We start from the raw sequence: 20,615 nt of genomic DNA on the forward strand, positions 1-20,615 counted from the left end.
CTCTGAAAATTTGTATCATGTTTGGCCCCTTGCTATGGTATCTCTCACTCACTGTCTTTGAGTTTCAGCTAAAACTTCCATTTTAATATTCAGTTACTCAGACTGTGATGGGCAGAATTGCCTTCATGCCTAAAGAATCTACACCAGGAATCCAGAGATTTCAAATAAGACTCCCCATAGTTTTCAGAGACCTGAACCCAGTCTCACTACTGAATTAACATCACAGAAGGACTCTTCTTCCTTTGTGGGGCTTCTTCAAAGAACTAATTCTGTCTGATCTCTTTATTGTCTTTGGTTTTACTAATCCTGATTTTGAATTATTTAGATTCTAGAGCCAAAGGCTGATACCTGTGTCATTTAAATCAACCAACTGAGAGCATGTGTTCTGTCTGTAATGTACTAAGATTAGAACTCCTAAGAAAAGATGACCTCACTGGAAGAAAAGACCCATGAATTTGGAAATTTACAAAAGACACTTCTAAATAATCCATGGGACAAAGAAGTCACAACAAAGTATAGAACATTTACAAGTAAATGATGGAAAAGCTACATATAAAAATTTGTGAGATATACCTAAAGAGGTACTTAGAGGAAAATTTGTAGTCTTGAATGCATATTTTTAAAAAGAGAAAAAGAGAAATGTAACAAAGTGGGCATCCACCATAAGAAGTTATTAGAAGAAACAAGTAAAATCAAAGTGTAGAAAGACAGAAATAACAAATCATAAAATTAATAGTAATAAATTAAAGAAATTAATGAAATTGATAACAAAAGGAAGTAGAATGAGCAATAAGATAGACAAATCTCTGACAAGACTGACAAAGGAACTAAAAATAAAAAAAGAAAGCACATGGGGTACCTGGGTGGCTCAGTTGGCTAGGCATCTGATTCTTGATTTCAGTTCAGGTCATGATCTCACAGTCATGAGACTGAGCCCTGCATCAGGCTCTGCACTGACAGCACAGAGCCTGCTTGGGATTCTCTTTCTCCCTGTCTGTCCCTCCTCTGCTCATTCTCTCTCTCAAAATAAATAAACAACTTTTAAAAAAAAAAGAAAGAACACAAAAATAATACTAAAAGTCCTTAAAAAAACACAGATTCAGTAGATATTTAAAAATCAAAAGGAAATGCTATAGAAAACTTTATGCCAGTTGGTTGAAAATTGAGGTGACATGAAAAAGATAAATTGCCAAACTTGTCTAAAGAAGAAATAGAATACTGAATTAGAACCATAATCAGTAAAAGCATCAAGCCCTGACAGTTCTACAATTAAGTTTTATCAAACTTTCAAGAAACAGATAATCCTTACCTTATCAAAATGTACCAAAGAGTAGAAAAAAGGGAAGGATGCTCAACTCATTTAATGAAGTTTATATAACCTTGATACAAAACAGGACAAGGAGATTTCAAGACGGAAAAATTATAGGTTAATCTCTCTTTGGAAAAAAAAGGTTTAAAAATAGTAAATAAAATATTGGCAAAGTTAATTAAAAGAGTATGAAAAAATTGATGATGAGTAAGTAGTTTATTCCAATACAAGAGGATGTTCTAACAGTTAAAAATTCTTTTTCTTAACAAAATAAGTTATCCAAATGGCCAATTAGCATATAAAAAGGTGCTTAATATTATTAGTCATCAGAAAAATGCAAATTAAAATCATAATGATATACCACTTCATACTCACCAGAAAAGCTAAAATTAAAAACTAACAATACCAAGTGATGACAAGGATCTGAAGCAAATGGAATTCTCATTTGTTGCTGATGAAAGTGAAAAATGATAAAACTTCTCTGAGAGGCACTTGGCATTTTCTTATAAAATTGAATATATTTCACAGGCCAAAATTGTGTCTCATGTGACAATTATGTAACTAATATAATTTATTATTATAAAATAATTAATCATGGGGCACCTGGATGGCTCAGTCAGGAGAACATGCAATTCTTGATCTGAAGGTTGTGAGTTCGACCCCACATGGGGTATAGAGATTACTTAAATAAATAAAACTTTAAAAATTAAAAAATAAAATAATCTTAACATTAATTTTCTAATATGCCATATTTTACACAACATATTTGCAGTATATATAACCAACAGATGACTATTATCAGGATATTAAAGAGTAATATATAAAGAAAATTACAAGAATAATCTACTAGAAACAGTTAAAAGTCAGTTCTATAAAAGGAAAACTCAAATGGCTGATAAACATATGCACTATCAGGAGAATGTAAATTGAAACATCAAACTTCACCAAATAATCAAATTACCAGTTGCGCAAGTGGGAATAGGCCATTCCAGGTAGAAGGAACAGCATGTGCAAAAGCATCTAACACTATGAGAACACATTTATACCTCCATTTGTGCTTCTGTCTGAAGAGAGCAGCAAAAATTTTACATGCAAGTAATCATCAAATCTGGACAAAGAAATACCTTTCTCTGCATTCCCTAGCACAAAGCCACATGGAAGTCTAGTGGCTCAGCTAAAAGAAGCTCCCCAATGACAGGCATTCCTAGGATCCTGGAGTTCTCTCTCATGGGTTATGTTTACCTCTCCTATATTAACAAATGAGTTCCAAGTCATTCAGCCATTTATCCTGTTGGATGAAAGGACTCCATTTGTTGTGCCTGAATCAGACACAACCAGCGGATGGGATTACTTCCTGTCTTCCTCTTGCAAAAGCTGCCCCTTCCTGGCCTAGTTCCAGGAGCATCTGATCTTTGGAGCATCCTTGTGCCATGTCCTGCATGCTGACCTTCTCTGGCATAATCGTATATTACCTCAGAAGGCTGTGTTACATTGCAAGTCCAAAACAGAGACAAAAATAAATTGTGAAGAGAGTATAAAACAACCAGGGGAAAGTAAAATTACACATCCCCAATGTTGCCAAACTAAAAAATATCTTTCATTATCTACTTGTTCGTCATTATTGTCTCTATTTTTTTTTAATGTTTATTTATTTACTTTGAGAGAGAGCATGCAGGGGAGAGGAAAGGGGGGGGGTGGAGAGAGAGAAAATCCAAAGCAGGCTCCACACTGTCAGCACAGAGCCCAATGTAGGGCTCAATCTCATGAACTGTGAGGTCATGACCTGACCCAAAACCAAAAGCCAGATGTTTAACTGATTGAGGCACCCAGGCACCCCGTCTCTATTTATTTGATAATTGCAGGTTTTTTAAACTTCACTGGAATATTACTAGTTTAAAAAAAAAAAAAACAGGTAATCATGGAAATGGACATTTTTTAGCCCAAGAAATGAAGATTTAGGGCCATGTGTGATTTTTGGCATCATTTGCATATAGTGAGATAAGAACAAAAACATCGGAGGCCTAAATTAAATCCTGTAGTGGAAGGAGGGAAAGCAGGATCAGTTCTGCCTGGCCATGAGGAGGGAAGGAACACACAGCACCAGCCCCACAGGCAGCAACTGGCTCCTTTTCCTGCAGAGCCCGGCCCTGGGTGAAGACGACTGTGTGAATGGAAAGAACAGCCTATAATCTGGATTAATATAGTAACTCACCCACCCAACTAATTATATCCTGTTTGAAAGTTAAGAGTCATAGGGTCAGGGGCACAACTGAGATTCACCCATCAGTGGGACTCTCTCTCTCTCTCTCTTATTTTAGAAGTAAATAGCAACAGCAGGAGAAGTATAAAAGGATAGGTTTTGAAGGCCAAATTGAAGAGCAGAAAGAAAATGAGGTAAGGCAGCTGTTGCAAGCAGGTTCATTAAGGTAATGTGTTTATGGAGTATAAAAGCTGCTAGAGGAGTTTACTCTAGGCCCCTCCAAGCAGAAGGCCTGGTGGGGGAGTTGAGCATGTTCAGGGGTCTCCCAAGGAAAGCTGAGAGTGAATCTTTGGGTCTAGAGAATCCATCACTTCACCAGACCAGAATCAGCCCAGATGAACCACATGAAACAAGGCCATGTTCCTCAGCCTTTTTCTATTTTCATCTCTCTATGCAGCCATTTTAGGTATTTTTCCTTAATAGCTCTCCCATTACATTTTAATACCATAGATATGCTGTATACCTGTTTACATATACATACGTATCTGTACTGGATACATAAAAAGTGTTAGATTTTTTTCTTTTTTTTCTTTGCCTCCCAATCACCAATTTTTACCCCATTCAAAGTGACATCGTGCTCTTGGAAAATGTGTGGCCTAGCTCCAACTCTTTTCTTCCATCTTGCACAGAATTTTCTTATAACCACAATCAATAGATTACATTAAATTATATTTTCGTAAAACAAGTACAACAAGCAAATTAGCCAGGAACAGATTTATTATCCTGATTATAAACATTGCGGTGGTTATGCATGCGGTGCCATGCATGGCACTCAAATGCATCTAGTGGCAGGTAACAGAATTGCAGAAATATAGATGAAATGGAGAATCACTCAGGTCTAAAGCTGTTTTGTGTTTATCACAAAAATTTCACACATACCTGTCTCACCCCACCTTGAAGACCACTCTTAGAATCTATATTCCGCATAGCCCCACCAGTCAAGATTTTGTTGTACTTCCTGACCACAATTAGTGTGGAATAAAAATAAGTTTTGTTTTTATAAAAACAAGTTTTTTTTTTCAAAATTTAAATCATGATATAAAATGTAATATGATTTTGTGGGGCCATATTTTCTCAAAATCCTGATTAAGCATCTCTAGAGGTGGGGACAGGGTACCCATGTGAAAATCGTTCTTCTGGAAAAATTGACTCAAGCATAAAGCAAACATCTCAGAGTTAGACTGAAAACAACTGGTTAAAGCCAACTATACAACCCATTGGTTCCCAAAGCAACCACTTGTGTGATTCAACTGTATCTTTGCAAATTGGTCTGCATTATAATAGTTGTAATAATAGTTACCATCGTTCCAGTAACAGAGAAATTTTAAAAAGTGCTACTGTTGTCCCCATTTTGCAGCCATAGAAAATGAGGCTTATGGTGGTCTTAGGTGGTCATACCTCGTCCAAGCCCGCAGGGTTAATGAGTGGTTGAAGCACAGTTCAAATCTAGCTCTGCCTAACCACGAAACCCACATTTAACTACAGCACAGCCTCTCCCTTTGTGCAGACAAAGCCTTGGTAGATAGCAGTGTTAAATATTTCTGCTAAAATATAAGCTGTGTCATTCAACTTTGTGGATTTTTGAAAAATTTGGACAACAGCTCCATCCTTCTAAAATCAAGCAGGCTGGAAAAGCCACTGGGAAGATTTGTTTTCAAATTTGAGACCCACTCCAAGAGGGTGTGCTCAGAGTTCAGCAGACAATGAAAAATCGTCCCTAGCTCTACCCACTAACAATTGGTGCGCACAACTCCGGCTCTCTATCAACCTCCCGGCTCTAGCCAGCTAAGAGGACTCTCTACTTTGCATGCGACTGCACAGAGGCAATTTATTTTCTCATTGGAAATGGTGAAGCTAAGAGAGCAGAGTCGTGTCACACATGGGGGAGCCACCACTATAGGGAACAGAAGCTCCTTCCAGCTTGGCTTAGCTGCCATCTTTTAGGCTGCTGTGATAGCAGTGAGAATGGTGCATACCCAATCCCTGTCTCAAGCAGGATTGAGAGTGTCTCAAATCCCTGCCTTCTTAGAGAGAATAATGGCAAGGGTTCGTGGGGGAGAAAGGGAGGGGAACCTCTGCCTTGAAACTCTGACTATTGGGCTCCTTAAAGATGGATTAGCATTTCAGAGATTTATTCAGTTTCTTGGGTAGAGAAGCTGACTCACAGATACTATAAGTTTGGGTGTGATAGCTTAGAGCTAAATCTGTGTCCTCAGGAAGAATCTCAAACCAGTAATTTTAAGAAGGCATAATGGAGTGCTGTGATAACCCCAAAACTCCATAAATAATGAAGTCACACCCCTCTTATCCGATAGTCAAACATCAAACACCCTCAGCCATCCAGAGTATCTGAAAACATCCAAGTATCCCTAGCAGTCACCCTGCACAGACAGAAATTAGAAGCCAGAGAGAGCCTGAGAGGAAAGATTACAGAAAGAATGACATGATTGGTGAGCTGGCAATGAAAGGTGCTCCTTCATAGGTAAACACAGACTCTAAAAATCAAGTGCCATTAAGAGCAAAAAGAAGGAATGGGAAAGAAAATGAGAAAAATATACAAAACCCAAACCCCAGAAACCTACTAAGAGTAACCTGACCAATAGAAGTATGTGAGCCACAAATGCAAGCTCCATGTGTAATTTTAAATTTCCTAGTAGACACACTAAAAAAAGGAACAGGTAAAATTCACTTTAATGCCTTATTTTACTCAGCCCAGTATATCTAAGATATCATTCCAACACATAATCAATATTTTCAAAGTATAGATTTTACATTCCTTTTTTTATACTAAAACTTCAAAACCCAGCATGTATTTGACACTCACGGCACAGCCCAATTTGGACTAGCAACACTCCAAGTGCTCAACAGCACAGTGTGACTAGTGGCTAATGTCCTGGTGGAAAATCCTTAGCCATATGCTCAAGAGAATCACCAAGAGTGATACAAGGACATTTTGTTGCAGCATTGCTTGTAAGTAATGAGAAATTGTAAATAATCTAAATGTCCATCAAAAGGTGTCTAGATTATCTAACTTTGCTATATTAAATAATGAAATACAAAGGAGTCGTTAAAATGAATAAATTAAAGCTAAATATATCACCATGACACCGCCTCAAAACATAACACTGAATGAATGACAAAAGCAGTCTGCAGAATCATGCATATAGCATACCTTTATGTAAAGTTTTAGAAATACTCCCACAAAAGCAATATACTACTTTTTGAAAGAAATATATACAATGCAGTGAAAACATAACATCAGACAGAAGGAATATGCACAGACTTTGAGAAAGTGGTTAGTTCTGGGAAAGGGGAAAGGAAGGAAGGAGGGAGAGGGAGGAAAGGGTTTTAAGACACAACAAAGAGTCCTCCATCGAATGTGTAATGTTTTATGTATTTAAAAAATAATCTGGCACCAACATAACAAAATGTCCAACTGCTAAATCTCAGTGGGGAGTATAAAAATACTTATTAAGGTAATTTCAGTTCTTTTCGATACATTTCATATATTTTGTGAAAGAAGAAGAGAGGAAGGGGGAGAAAAGGAGAAGACACATGATCACAACAACAACAACAAAAGAGACAAAATAGTTTGAACAACCCAGCAGAGGATTCAGGGTCATATTCTACCTGCCTCCTGCGGACAGCAGAACCCATTTGACCTTTTCCAAGGATGCCTAGTATTTGTTGCACTCCAGCCAAATGCAAGAGAAGCAGCACATTCAGAGATGCTCATGAACGTAGCAAAAAAGAAAATACTCTCTTGTTTTTCATACGCTCTATGAAGCCTGAAAAGCATCTTATCGAAAAGAATCTATTGTAGAAGGTTTACACAGAACTTTCAGCACATAAAGGATTAACTTAACCTGCAGCCCTCTGGAACCCAGGCTGAGCAGACCCCCTATCTGGCAGTAATGGCTAACTAATGAGTTAGGTTTTCACACAGCCCTCACAGCCACTCCCTGGCTTTATCACACCGGTGCTGCATCACCTCATTCGTAACTTTGAACTTGGCACATCTACTCCTGGTCCACAACAACAGAGGTCTCTAAACTCTCTCTCTCTCTCTTTCTCTCCCTCTCTCTCTCCCCACTTGATTCTGCCTCCTCTATTCCCTGCTGAGAGTGTTTGACTCTCAGCCCAGTGAGGATTCTGTGCATTTGGTATCCTCCACAAACCTGAAGAATTTCCTGTCCTTCATCTCTTTCTGATGCACCTATTACAGATGCATCAAAACACTGATCCCACAAAATCCCCACTTTTAGCACTTATGTATTCACGAGGTACTCATTTATCCCTAACCTTGTTTATTATCTCTGTGCCTGGTTCCTCTCTTGTATAAAAACGGCTTCCTCAGTTCCATGGAAACAGCATTCAATGTTAAGCACTATCAGAGATATATTGTTTAGTGGGATCTTTTTAAGCTTAAGCAAGCATCACACCCATACAACTTTTCTTTAACACCCTCACCAATAAGGAAAAAGAAAAGAAAAAATATATGGTCAGCGAGGCACAAGTTTTCACTCTAGAAACCAGTCTCCCAATCTGACAAATTAGTTTACAGTCTCTGGTCAATCTATTTAAAGTTGTCTAGGTATCCAAAGAAGACCAGACAGCATAAGGTTTTCAGGATCTTTGGGACTTCCTAATGGATGGTTATTTATAAGCTGAATTCCTCTGCTTTCACTGGGAGATGTGGCACCAGAGAAAGAGCTCCATTTCCTTAAAGGAGCAATTCTTGCATTATACTCCTGGGCTAAAAAAAAAAAAAAAAAAAAAAAACCTCAAGATAAATTCCTGTGTTATTTAATAAAAATTCCAAACAGTCTGTCACGAATCATAGAATTTTTTGAAATCCATTTATTTTAATGAAGGTTAGCATTTTAGCTGTTCATAAATATAAACTACTGGGAAAGGAGAGGTAAAAAAACATTTAATTTTTCATCATCCAAACAGGCATTTTTAAATAATTTGAATAAGTCTTAAAGTCCTATGATTCTATTAAAGCTTTCAATGCATGGGCATTGCTTATACATGTTAACATCACAGAAATAAAAGCTGAGAAGCCTGAGATGTGCCTCAGTAATTTGAAAAACAAAGAACAAGTATTACTATTTAAGTGGCTCCTGGACAATTTAAATATATTGAAATAGAATTTCATCTTTCCCCTAAGAAGCAACCCAGGAAGAAATGTCCTTTCTCCCGGTTTCAGTCTGTCCTGACCCACCAACTGAAGGCATTATCTGCACTTAGAGCCTGGAGAAAGACAGACATTGTCTTCAAAGAGGAGAGGCCTATTCACCCACAAATGCTTTCAGGGTCTGGAGGCAAAACACAAACTATATATATTTAAGTCTCTTTCTAAAATCTTTTAAAGCAGACTCTACTTGAATAATGGGTAGATTTTGTTTTGTTCTATATTTTCCCACTTTGCTACCAAGACTATATATGAATCTGTAACCCTCTGTCAGTGAGTTTATCCTTTCTTCTTTTTTCTCCTTGCCCTCTTCAGATCTCTCCCCTTCCCTTTCATGCCCTATTTTAAGATAGTGCTCTGTTGAATTCATTCCGCCAGAAAATAGCAACATACTTTTGTCTTTGGCGCCCTCTTATGGTCACTTTGTTATTATAACAGCATGTCGCAGCCTCTTAGTGAAGCATAAATCCCCAACAAGGAACTTTGTCATTTTAGGGTTGAAAGCCATAAACAAATTCACTTTAATCTGTTTGCACAGAATGCCAATAAACCATTCACCCAACTGGTCAAGGACAAAACCTCAAACCCAAATAGGCCCAGGGGATACTCTTTCCATCTTAGGTAATGCTCCCTCTCCCCTGGCTTTGCAAAGGATGTGAAAATTCCATGTTGTTCATTGTTAGCCAACTCCCATAGACTAATCTTAGCTCCATGCTTCCATATTTTTCACTCATTCCTGCGTCAGACATTTTCTTCCACAGGCCCAAAGCGTTTCCAGTGATTCACATCCCAGTGAAACACATCCTGTGTGATGTGTGAGTGTGCTCATCTCTCTGAGCCAATTATGGTGCCTGGAGCACACTTCCACCCCTTCCCAAACTTCCCCCAGCTGCTGCTTATCCAACAGGCAGACTCCAACATACTTTTCAAGTTGCAGCTGAAAAGCCACCTTCTCTGACCTTCCCATTCTGTGAGATGCTCCGTGAGAAAAAGGTTCTGTGAACAAATACATTTGGGCAATGGAATATACTACGTCCCCTTCTTTATTTTAATGTTTGTTTATTGAGAGAGAGAGAGCTAGCAGGGGATGTGCAGAGAGAAGGGGGGTGGGACAGAGGACCCAAAGCAGGCTCTGCGCTGACAGCAGAGAGCCTGATGCAGGGCTTGAACTCACAGACCTTGAGATTACCACCTGAGCCAAAGTTGGACTCTCAACTGACTGAGCCACCAGGCACCCCTCCCCTTCTTGAATAGTATTCACAGAACTATACTTTGGGACACATGGCTTTTTTGTCATACTGGTACAGCTGAGTCACCTCTGAAGAGCCATATCTCACCCACATCTGCATCCTGAGAATGGGAAAAACTGGTGGGAATCCTTACTTATCCAGTCTCCTGCCCTCAGTAGGAAGCCGAGAGCACTCCTACCCTCATAGAGAGTTCAGAGAACCCTGCTCAGTCAGAATCATGAACCAGCACTAAGGCTTCCTTGTACTTCTAAGTGGCCTTTAGCTGACTTTCTTGCCAACCACCTGAATTCTTGACGCTCTGACCCTCCACCCCACTGCTGTCTCTACATCAGAAACTTGTTCAACCCTGGGCCTTTGAAACACAATTTCCTGATTCTTACATTTGCCTGGATGGAGACTCCTATGGGCCCTGACCTACAGGAACTGTGTTACCCTGGGGGTTCCTTCTTACTGGTCACTGTCCCACCATCCCTGTCTCATCTTCCTCTACATACTGCAGCCACTCTCACCCCTGGAGAAAACACTCTCTTTCAGGAGAACAAAATGGCACTTCAGTCAATTTTGTCTTCCTGTGTCTCCAAACTCTTCCCACTTCCTTCTGACCCCACCAACATGTATTCAGGCCACCTCATCTCTCCCCTGGATGAGTACAAGCTGGTTGGCTGCTTCCACTCTTTCCTCTATCCCTTCAAAGTGTTCTTTTTAAAAAGCAAATCCGATCATGTCATTCCCCTTCACAAAACCTTGCAATGATTTCCTGTTGCTATCAGGATCAAGACCTAATCTCTTCATGGCTGCAACCCTGCTGAATTCCCCAGCTTTGTCACACCATCTCCTGCCCCACATGGTATAGCCACACAGATAGTGTTCAGGTCCCTAAAATACCACTTTCCTCCCATGCCCAGCAGACACTACTTCCTTGTCTGGAGCTCTCTTCCCTTCTGGGCACTCCACATGGCTCATCCCACCCATTCTTTACTCTTGTCAACCTCCCCTCCCCTAGCAGTCTGACTCACATGCTCCCTGGATTAGGGTCTGCCCCGCCCCCACCCCCAACCTTCCCATTGCCCCTTGCACTCTGTTAAAAAAAAAAAAAAAAAAAAAAAAAACCCATGTTACTTTAAGTTACTGCTTAATGTATTCTCCTGCACTCAGAGCAGACACCAAGAGGGCAGAGGCCAGGTCTGTCTGGCTCACTCCTCCATCCCCAGACCCCAGCACACGGCCTGCCACATGACCGTGTTCCGTGAACATTTGTTGAATGAATTCTAGAGCACACAATTTCCTTGTAGCCACAGAACATTCACTGACAGTAATTTTGCGGCCTGTTTCAGGGTGAAGCCTCCTTAGATATCATGCGAAAAGCCATTTCTCTATGCTTCCTTAAAATGACTGGATTCCCTACCCCAAATTTTAATCAAGCCTAAAATAAACTGCATTCCACATCATCAGAAGGGTCTTTCTCTTCCATATTATCTCACACCCCTCCAACTGAGGTCAAAACTGTGATAAGAACATTTCTCATAGCTAGCATTTCAAAGTTTAAGTGCTTTTGCATGTATTATTCCACAATGTAAAATCACATTATTCTTGCATAATTTTAGATGCACAATTGCCAACTACTGTTTTTAAGTGGATCTCAAAATTACTCATCTATACCAATTCACGTAATCTGATCATCAGAAAGACCCTGGAGCTTTTAACACTAGGTGACAGAATATGGTAGACCAATAACTTCAAAAGTTCTGAGGGAAAAATTATTTTTTTAATATAATTTATTGTCAAATTGATTTCCATACAACACCCAGTGCTCATCCCAACAGATGACCTCCTCAATACCCATCACTCACTTTCCACTCTCCCCCACCCCCCCAATCAACCCTCAGTTTGTTCTCAGTCCTTAAGAGTCTCTTATGGTTTGCCTCCCTCCCTCTCTGTAACTTTCTTCCCTCTCCCCCTCCCCCATGGCCTTCTGTTAAGTTTCTCAAGATCCACATATGGGTGAAAACATATGGTATCTGTCTTTCTCTGCCTGACTTACTTCACTTAGCATAATACCCTCCAGTTCCATCCACATTGCTGCAAATGGCCAGATTTCATTCTTTCTCATTGCCAAGTAGTATTCCAATATATATATAAACCACATCTTCTTTATCCATTCATCAGTTGATGGACATTTAGGCTCTTTCCATAATTTGGCTATTGTTGAGAGTGCTGCTATAAACATTGGGGTCCATGTGCTCCAATGCATCAGCAATCCTATATCCCTTGGGTAAATTCCTAGCCAAATGACCCCCTAGCTGGGTCATAGGGTAGTTCTATTTTTAATTTTTTGAGAAACCTCCACACTGTTTTCCAGAGCAGCTGCACCAGTTTGCATTCCCACCAACAGTGCAAGAGAGTTCCCATTTCTCCAGGAAAAATTATTCTTAATCTCAAATTATTTCTACTTGACCAAACTATTGGTCGAGTGTAAAGGTACATACAGACATTTTCAGATATTTAAGGATTCAAGATTTGTTTTCCCATATATTGTTCTTAGAAAATTACTGGAGGGGCACCTGGGTGGCTCAGATGGTTAAGCAGCCGGATCTTGGTTTCAGCTCAGGTCATGACCTCATGGTTCATGGAATGGAGCCCCACATTGGGCTCTACACTGACAATGCAGAGCCTGCTTAGGATTTTCTCTCTCCCTCTCTCTCTCTCTCTCTCTCTCTACCCTTCCCCCACTCGTGCTCTCTGTCTCTCTCTCAAAACAAATGAATAAACACTTTTAAAAAAAGAAAATTACTGGAAATCTTGCTTTGGCAAAAGAAGGGAGTAAACCAAAAAAAGGATAACATAGGATCCAGAAAACAAATGATGCAGACAAGGACAGGGGTGAAGAGAAGCCTGAGTACCCCAGCAAGGGACTTGAGGACAAGAGCACAGACTAGAGCAGGAAGACATACAGGAGGGCACTGAGTGCAGCTGTACAGTTCATGTCTGGCACACAGGTACTCCACCTCCATCCAGATCAGTGGGGCTGAAATCCAGCCTATACTTGGCTCTCCAAGTCAGGTATTCTGAGGAGAGTGGAGTATCCAGGTTCTGTATTAGCCTGTGCTTTAACTGAAAAAAGGCAATAAGAGAAAAGGGGAGGAAAAGTGGAATTGACAGGCTGTTTGGAACTCTTAAGTGTTTGGAAAAAATTCTCAGTAAGTTCATTGGACCATCTGGAAGGCTTAAACAATAGAAATTTATTTTCTCTCAGTTCTGGAGGCTGGAAGTTCGAGATCAAAGTGTTGGTAAGGTGGGTTTCTTCTAAGGCCCCTCCTTGGCTTAAAGACTCTTAAGGATCTGTGCCCGAATTTCTTCTTATATGGACACGAGTCATATTGATTAGGGCCCACCTTAATGACCTCATATTTACGTAATCACCTCTCTACATGCCCTGTTTCCAAACACAGTCACATTCTGCAGTACTGAGGGTGAGGACTTCAACATATGAATTTGGGGAGGGGGCCATAATTCAGCCCATAACAGTCACATAGTAAACTAAACAAGTGAAAAAAAATAAAGCAGTTATTAACTCCAGGAAAAATAAAGTTGTAGCAGAAATAACCACAGTAAATGACGGTCAGCAGCAAACAATATTTACATTGTCATTACAGTGTAAACACTGACTAATTTCTTTTTTATTTAAGTATAGTTGACATACAATGTTAACACTAACTTCACCAAAGTTTGTGCTACTGAGAAAATGAGGAGTGGCAAAAGTGTAGGAGGCAGGAGAGAGTAGGGACCTATACAATCCTCGGTCAACATAAAAGAAAGATAACAGATAATATTCCAAACAGGTTATTCAAGAAAAATTTGAACAAGATTATTGAGAGATGTGAAGGTAAACACTCAAAGAAACAGCTCAAGTGGTTGAAAGTAGTTGTATTTGGTGAGAAAGAATTGAGGTGGGGAGGGCTAGAAAAAGCAACTACTATATTTTATCATAAATTTTTTGTACTATTAGTGTTTTAACTATGTGAAGATATGACTGTGGTTAAGAAACAATTTTTGGAAGTTTAACTTTTAAGTAACTCAAATGTTAACACATTTGGGAGGTTGCTGACACAGACTCCTGCTACTACATTAATTTATTTATGTGCAAAATTCCGTATAATCTCTTCTTGCCTCTGTTTAATTGAAACACATTCTAAGTTGCAAAAACTGCTGTTTAAAATCTTCCACCATTTGCAACTAATGATTTGTGTGGGTTGGAATTTTCTCAGTATTTGCAGCCACAACAAAATTCAGAAATGAACTGGATTTTGAGTTTGAAGAGCACAATGATCACCCAGAACCTGATTTCATATGTATGTGTTCATGAAAACTGACTCATCGTTCTCATTAACTTTATAATAAGTATAATGAGTAAATGTCTTATGGTTTCCCTGATATAAATGTATTCTAATAAAATTCTGCTTTTTCTCTTCTTTTTTTTTTTTCAGATAATGAAAGGGAAGGCATTTAGGAAGGCTGCTCTTACATGGGAGCCCCTTTTCCCCTTGTCCACTTCAGATTCCCAACATAGACTAAAATGTCCAAGCTTTTCATCACTGCAACAGAGATGCCAGCAATTAGGGGAGGCGGGGACAGTCTCTGGAGACCACTGCCTACAAGCAAGGCCTATAATCATCCATCTCTCCTAGTTTGGGAAAGTCATACAGCTTTGAAGTTCTAAGCTTTATGCCTGTTTTTACATAAGTAATACAATGAATGATCTTTTCAGCTCCTTGATAACACTCATATGCCAATGTAGAGGCAAGATACTGACCCATGGTCAGCTGGAAAAAAAATTCTTTATAGAATTATGCTCAAACACTTCCTAAAATATTAGTAGCAAAACCAGATAATAACTGTATGCTGATGTGAAGGAAAGCGTCTTTGAAAAAGTTTCTAATCAAAGATCCTGCCCAGCTGCAAGTTGATTTTTGAAGTTTCTTAGAATTCAGGGTGGTCACCAAGCTATTGCTAAGTATTTCTAGAGTTACTTGTTTACTGAGGAAATAGGATACAGGATTACACATATCGGTGATCCTTCTCTCCCCTGTAAAGATGTGCAGGGACCAAGACATTAAATATCCAGGAGTTTAACATTAGACCCAAATTTTTTAGCTCCACTAATGTGACATTTTGTTTACAGTCAAGAGCTAATTTTTCAGGGCTAGAGAGGATATTTTTTAATTGAAGTATAGTAGCCATATAATATTAAATTCAGGTGTACAACAATTATATACATTATGAAATGCTCATCACTAAAAGTGTATTTATTATAACATTATTGACTATATTTCCTGTGCTGTACTTTTCATCACTGGGGCTTATTTATTTTATAACTGGAAGTTTGTCCCTCTTAATCCCCTTCACCTGTTTCCTCTATTCCGCCATTCCCCTTCCCTTTAGCAACCACTAGTTTGTTCCTTATATTTATGAGTCTTTTTCTTTTTGTTGTTGTTTTTGTTGTTATTGTGTATTTGTTTTGGTTCTTTTTATTCCACGTATAAGTAAAATCATATGTCTTTCTCTGTATGGTGTATTTCACTTAGCATAATACTTTCTAGGTCAATTCACATTGCGGTGAATGACAAGATAATCATTCTTTTTATGGCTGAGTAATATTCCTCTGTGTGTGTGTGTGTGTGTGTGTGTGTGTGTGTCTTCTTTATCCATTCAACTATAGATGAACACTTGGGTTGCTTCCATATCTTTGCTATTGTAAATAATGCTGCAATAAACATAAGGGTGTATGCGTCTTTCTGAATTAGTGTTTTCCTTATCTTCAGGTAAATACCTAGAAGTGGAATTACTGGATCATATGGTATTTCTATTTTTAATTTTTTGAAGAACCTCTATACTGTTTTCCACAGTGGTTACACCAATTTACATTCCCACCAACGTGCATGAGGGTTCCCTTTTTTCCACATCCTCGCCAATACTTGTTATGTCTTATCTTTTGGAGACTAGCCATTCTGACTGATGTGAGGTAATACCTCACTGTGGCTTTGATTTGCATTTCCCGGATGATTAATGATGTTGAGTGAGAATTTTAACATCTTCCCAGATGATCAGTGTTCACCTCTGGATGTTTCCACCTGATGGTTAGTAGTTCCTTCACCACTATCATAATCATCATTGTCAATGTTTTGTCTCACTAGGTCACATAAACAGTAGTAAATTGCCTGAAGTACAGATAAACCTCTGTTCTCACACTTTTTATGAATGTATAAGTTAAAACTTTATAAACTTATAAACTAAAAATATAATGGTATATTAAGACCAGAAATTGTAAATTCAAATGCCCATAGAGACCAGGTACATAATGTATGTGAGGAAGACACAAGAAAAACATATACTCTGCCTAAATTGAGCTCCCACCAGCTGACTGTTGCCATGTTGGATGAGATTCCAAATTTGCCAAATATTCCAACTTTTCAAGAGAAGGTGGATTGTTTTTATTTTTGTGTGAAATATAATTTTTGAATTTGGCAACCCAAAGTTTTTTAAACATTTGTAAGTTTTGCAAAATAAGGCTGTTGACTTGACTCACCCCTGAGGATGGAGTTTCAGCTTCTGACTTGGACAATTATAATAGATTCTCTTTCCATTGATTAAGCCATAAACTATATCACAGAGGGTGTTAAGCAACATTTCTAAGTAAAATGGACACAAGTGTTACCAACCTGAACTCTTACAACTCCCTGCTTTGAGGAGTGACGTGGGTTTCTTTCCCCTAGCTACAGACTGCCTCAAGCCATGACCCTGTTTTGACTGGACCCTCCAGTTGATTAAATAATCATCTGTTGGCTCTCAGCTCTATTCCCACCACTTATGTTAGTCTTCGTATCACGAAGACTACAGTCTGCAGACTGCAGACTACAATCCCCACACTTGTTTCCCAGCTGAATTCCAGTCAAGTTCAGCCAATGGGAAGCACTGGAAGAGACTGAAGAGCAGGAAGACGGCAGAAACTAGTGTTCATTTTCTCCCTCCTCTCTCTCCTCTCTCTCTTCCCCTCTTTTTGCAGTCCACCCTAGCAATGACTAAGCCTCAGGTAGCTAAGCCTGGGAATCAACTCCAAAGCAGGTACCTCAGTAGCTGCTTGGTTCCAGATCACCCTATTTCCCCTTTTTTCTCCATGCCTCTTTGAGTAACCTCACCTTACTCTGTTTTGTTTTCCCAGCCCTTCCAACACCCTTATTACTAATTCCTGGATAAATTTCTCTCTTGAAATGCCTTATCATTTTTTCCACTGTGTCAAGCCTGACTATTCAAGTACTCACATATTTCTATGTACATTGGTTGTATGGATATTTGGCTATGAAATTTGGTTGCATCTGCAAGGCATTCCTTGCACTCCTGCCATTCTTACTAAAATTCTAGGAACCTTCTTCTTCCAAAATCAAATTAGCTGCCACTCCATCAAAAGTTCTTGAAGTGGAAAGTAAGGCAGTTTTTCCCAATTTTGCCTTATGATACAAATTGCTTGGGGTATTTGTTTAAAGGTAGTCTCCCCTCTACAAACCTTATGACTCAAATCTCCTGCAGAGTGGCTTAGAAATCTATACTTTTTACCAGCACTCCAGATGGTTCTAACCTTCAGACAAGCTTGGGAAACTCTTGTGAGGACCACATTTCTATGGGTGATTTCTATTCCCATTAATAATTAAGATTCAGGGGCGCCTGGGTGGCGCAGTCGGTTAAGCGTCCGACTTCAGCCAGGTCACGATCTCGCGGTCTGTGAGTTCGAGCCCCATGTCAGGCTCTGGGCTGATGGCTCGGAGCCTGAAGCCTGTTTCCGATTCTGTGTCTCCCTCTCTCTCTGCCCCTCCCCCACTCACTCTCTCCCTCTCTCTCTCTCAAAAATAAATAAATATATAAAAAAAAGAAAACCTCAGGGCGCCTGGGTGGCGCAGTCGGTTAGGCGTCCGACTTCAGCCAGGTCACGATCTCGTGGTCCGGGAGTTCGAGCCCCGCGTCAGGCTCTGGGCTGATGGCTCGGAGCCTGGAGCCTGTTTCCGATTCTATGTCTCCCTCTCTCTCTGCCCCTCCCCCGTTCATGCTCTGTCTCTCTCTGTCCCAAAAATAAATAAACGTTAAAAAAAATTTTTTAAAAAAAAATAATAATTAAGATTCAATGTTAACTAAACTTATTGTGGTAATCATTTCACAATTTATGTAAGTCAAGTCATTATGCTATACACTTTAAAATTGTACAGTGCTTTATGTCAATTCTATCTAAAAGAAACTGTAAAATAAGAGCAGTAATTGTACTGAATGTTAAAGATAATGGGAAATCAGTAAAATAATTTGTAGAGGGAAAAAATTAAAATTAAATAATTGGTACCTTCTGCCCCAGATAGTCATCTTGGCTTCAGTGGGCAATTCAAGCCATCATCTCCCCACTGGACACTTTTACACATAAAAAGCTAATGGTCACTGACAGCTTTACTTTTTTAAGACAAAATTAATCTACCAAATGATGTAAATAGTAATAAAACTAAGTACTTAAAAACTGGGACTATGTCATTGAAATGAATGGGTTTGGGAATTGGAAAGACTTGGATTTAAATACCAATGATATCATTTAGTAACTATATGATATACAGCAAGCTATTTAACCTCATAGAGCTACAGTCTTCTATAAAATGAGGACAATACCAACTACTTCACAGAACTGTTTTCAGAATTAAGTGAAAATATGTATAAATTACCTTGCATGGTCCCTGGCCCATAAAACATATCCAATAAATATCTTTCTCTTTTCCCAACCCATAAGGACAATGCTAAATTTGTGGTAGATTTGTACTGTGTCAACCTACTTGAGCTAGAACTACATTTCCCAAAATCCCCCTTTCCTGCATAATGCTAGGTTAGTATGGAACTCAAGAGACATTTTGCTAGACATTTGGAAGATGGGAGGGAAGAAGCTATATTGCCTGTTCACAGTAAACAAGTAAATACAAATAAACAAATGGTGGTAGGTGAAAGGGGGCAATCTGATAGGAAATAAATGGGGAAAGGAGAGGATGTTATTGCTACCTTACATAGACAGGATGCTCTAGGAAGGCCACTCTAAGGAAGTAATATTTGTCCCTTCATCCTGATGCCTCAAGGATAAGCTGATGGTCAAACTGGGAACAGAACCGCCCAGGCAGATAGAACTGTAAATATAAAGATTTAAAGGCAGGTCAGAGTTTAACTGAGTTTAACTGGCTTAAGAAACAGCATTTCTGTTGGGCCAGTATGACCCCAGCATCTGAAATACAACAAAGAATGGCACTAGGGGATGGTAGCGATTTGGGCAGAAGGCAGGCCATGTACAGCTTTAATAGGCTGTTTTTTTTAATGTAGATTTTATTCTAAATGTAAGGACCCCTGATGGGTTGGGGGTAGGGATGGCATGATGTGACAGAATACAGTTAGTGTTTTTTGAGAGATCACTTATTTCAAATCTTTTAGACTCTCAAATATTTTTTAAGTTGCACAATAAATATCAAGTGTTGGAGAATTAGAGGGAAACAAAAACACTCACAGTGCTGGTGGGAATGTACTGCCATTTTGGAGAGCAGTTTGACAGTTTCAGGTAAAATTAAAAATGCATTACCATATTGTCTAGCACTTTCATTCATTCCTGGAATCTGACAGAGAAATTCTCAACTACTGCACAAAAAGACATGTCCAGGGATGCACATAGTAGCAGCCTTGATAATAATCAAATATTAAAGGCAGTGAACTATTGATCAATGAAAATAAAATGAGGCATATCCATCCAATACAATTCTATTCAGTAACTAAAATAAATGAACTTGATCTCTATCAATATATAAATGTTTGTAACATGCAAAGCAATACCAGACATGGATGTGCTAGACTTTAGATACAAATATGTGATAAATGTGTAAAACTGTGGACAAGAAAAAAATGTGGACAAGAATGTCATATAACAAGTTCATTATAGTGGTTGCTTCAACAAAAGAAGAAAAGGGGGATAAGTGGCAACAGCAAGATGGTCAAGTAAGACATTCTTCACTTGTATCCCTGTTCAACAATAATTTGGCAACCACCCACAGACAAAAGTGCCTTTGGGAGCACCCAAATTAGAGGAGTAAAATTGTCTTTGTTTTCAGATGACATGAGATGTATACATATAGAGAGAAAATCCTAGACTCCACAAAAAAAAAAAAACTATTAAAATCATAAATGATTTCAGTAAGGTTGTTGGAAACAACATCAACATTGAACTATAAGTTGCATTTCTATACAGTAACAACAAAACATATGAAAGAGCAATAAAGAAAACAATCCTATTTGTGATAGCATCAAAAAGATTAAAATACTTTGAAATAAATATAACCAAGGAGGTAAAAGATCTTTACATGGAAAGCTATAAAATTTGGTGAAAGAAATTGAAGAAGATACAAATAAATGGAAAGATATACTGTGTCTGTAGAGTTAATATCGTTAAAGTGCCCATACTATTCAAAACCATCTACAGATTCAAAGCAATCCCTACAAAATTCCACTGGTATTACAGAAATAGGAAAAAAAAATCTAAAATTCATA

The sequence above is a fragment of the Prionailurus bengalensis genome, chromosome C2 (genome assembly GCF_016509475.1).
Source record: "Prionailurus bengalensis isolate Pbe53 chromosome C2, Fcat_Pben_1.1_paternal_pri, whole genome shotgun sequence".
NCBI lineage: Eukaryota > Metazoa > Chordata > Mammalia > Carnivora > Felidae > Prionailurus > Prionailurus bengalensis.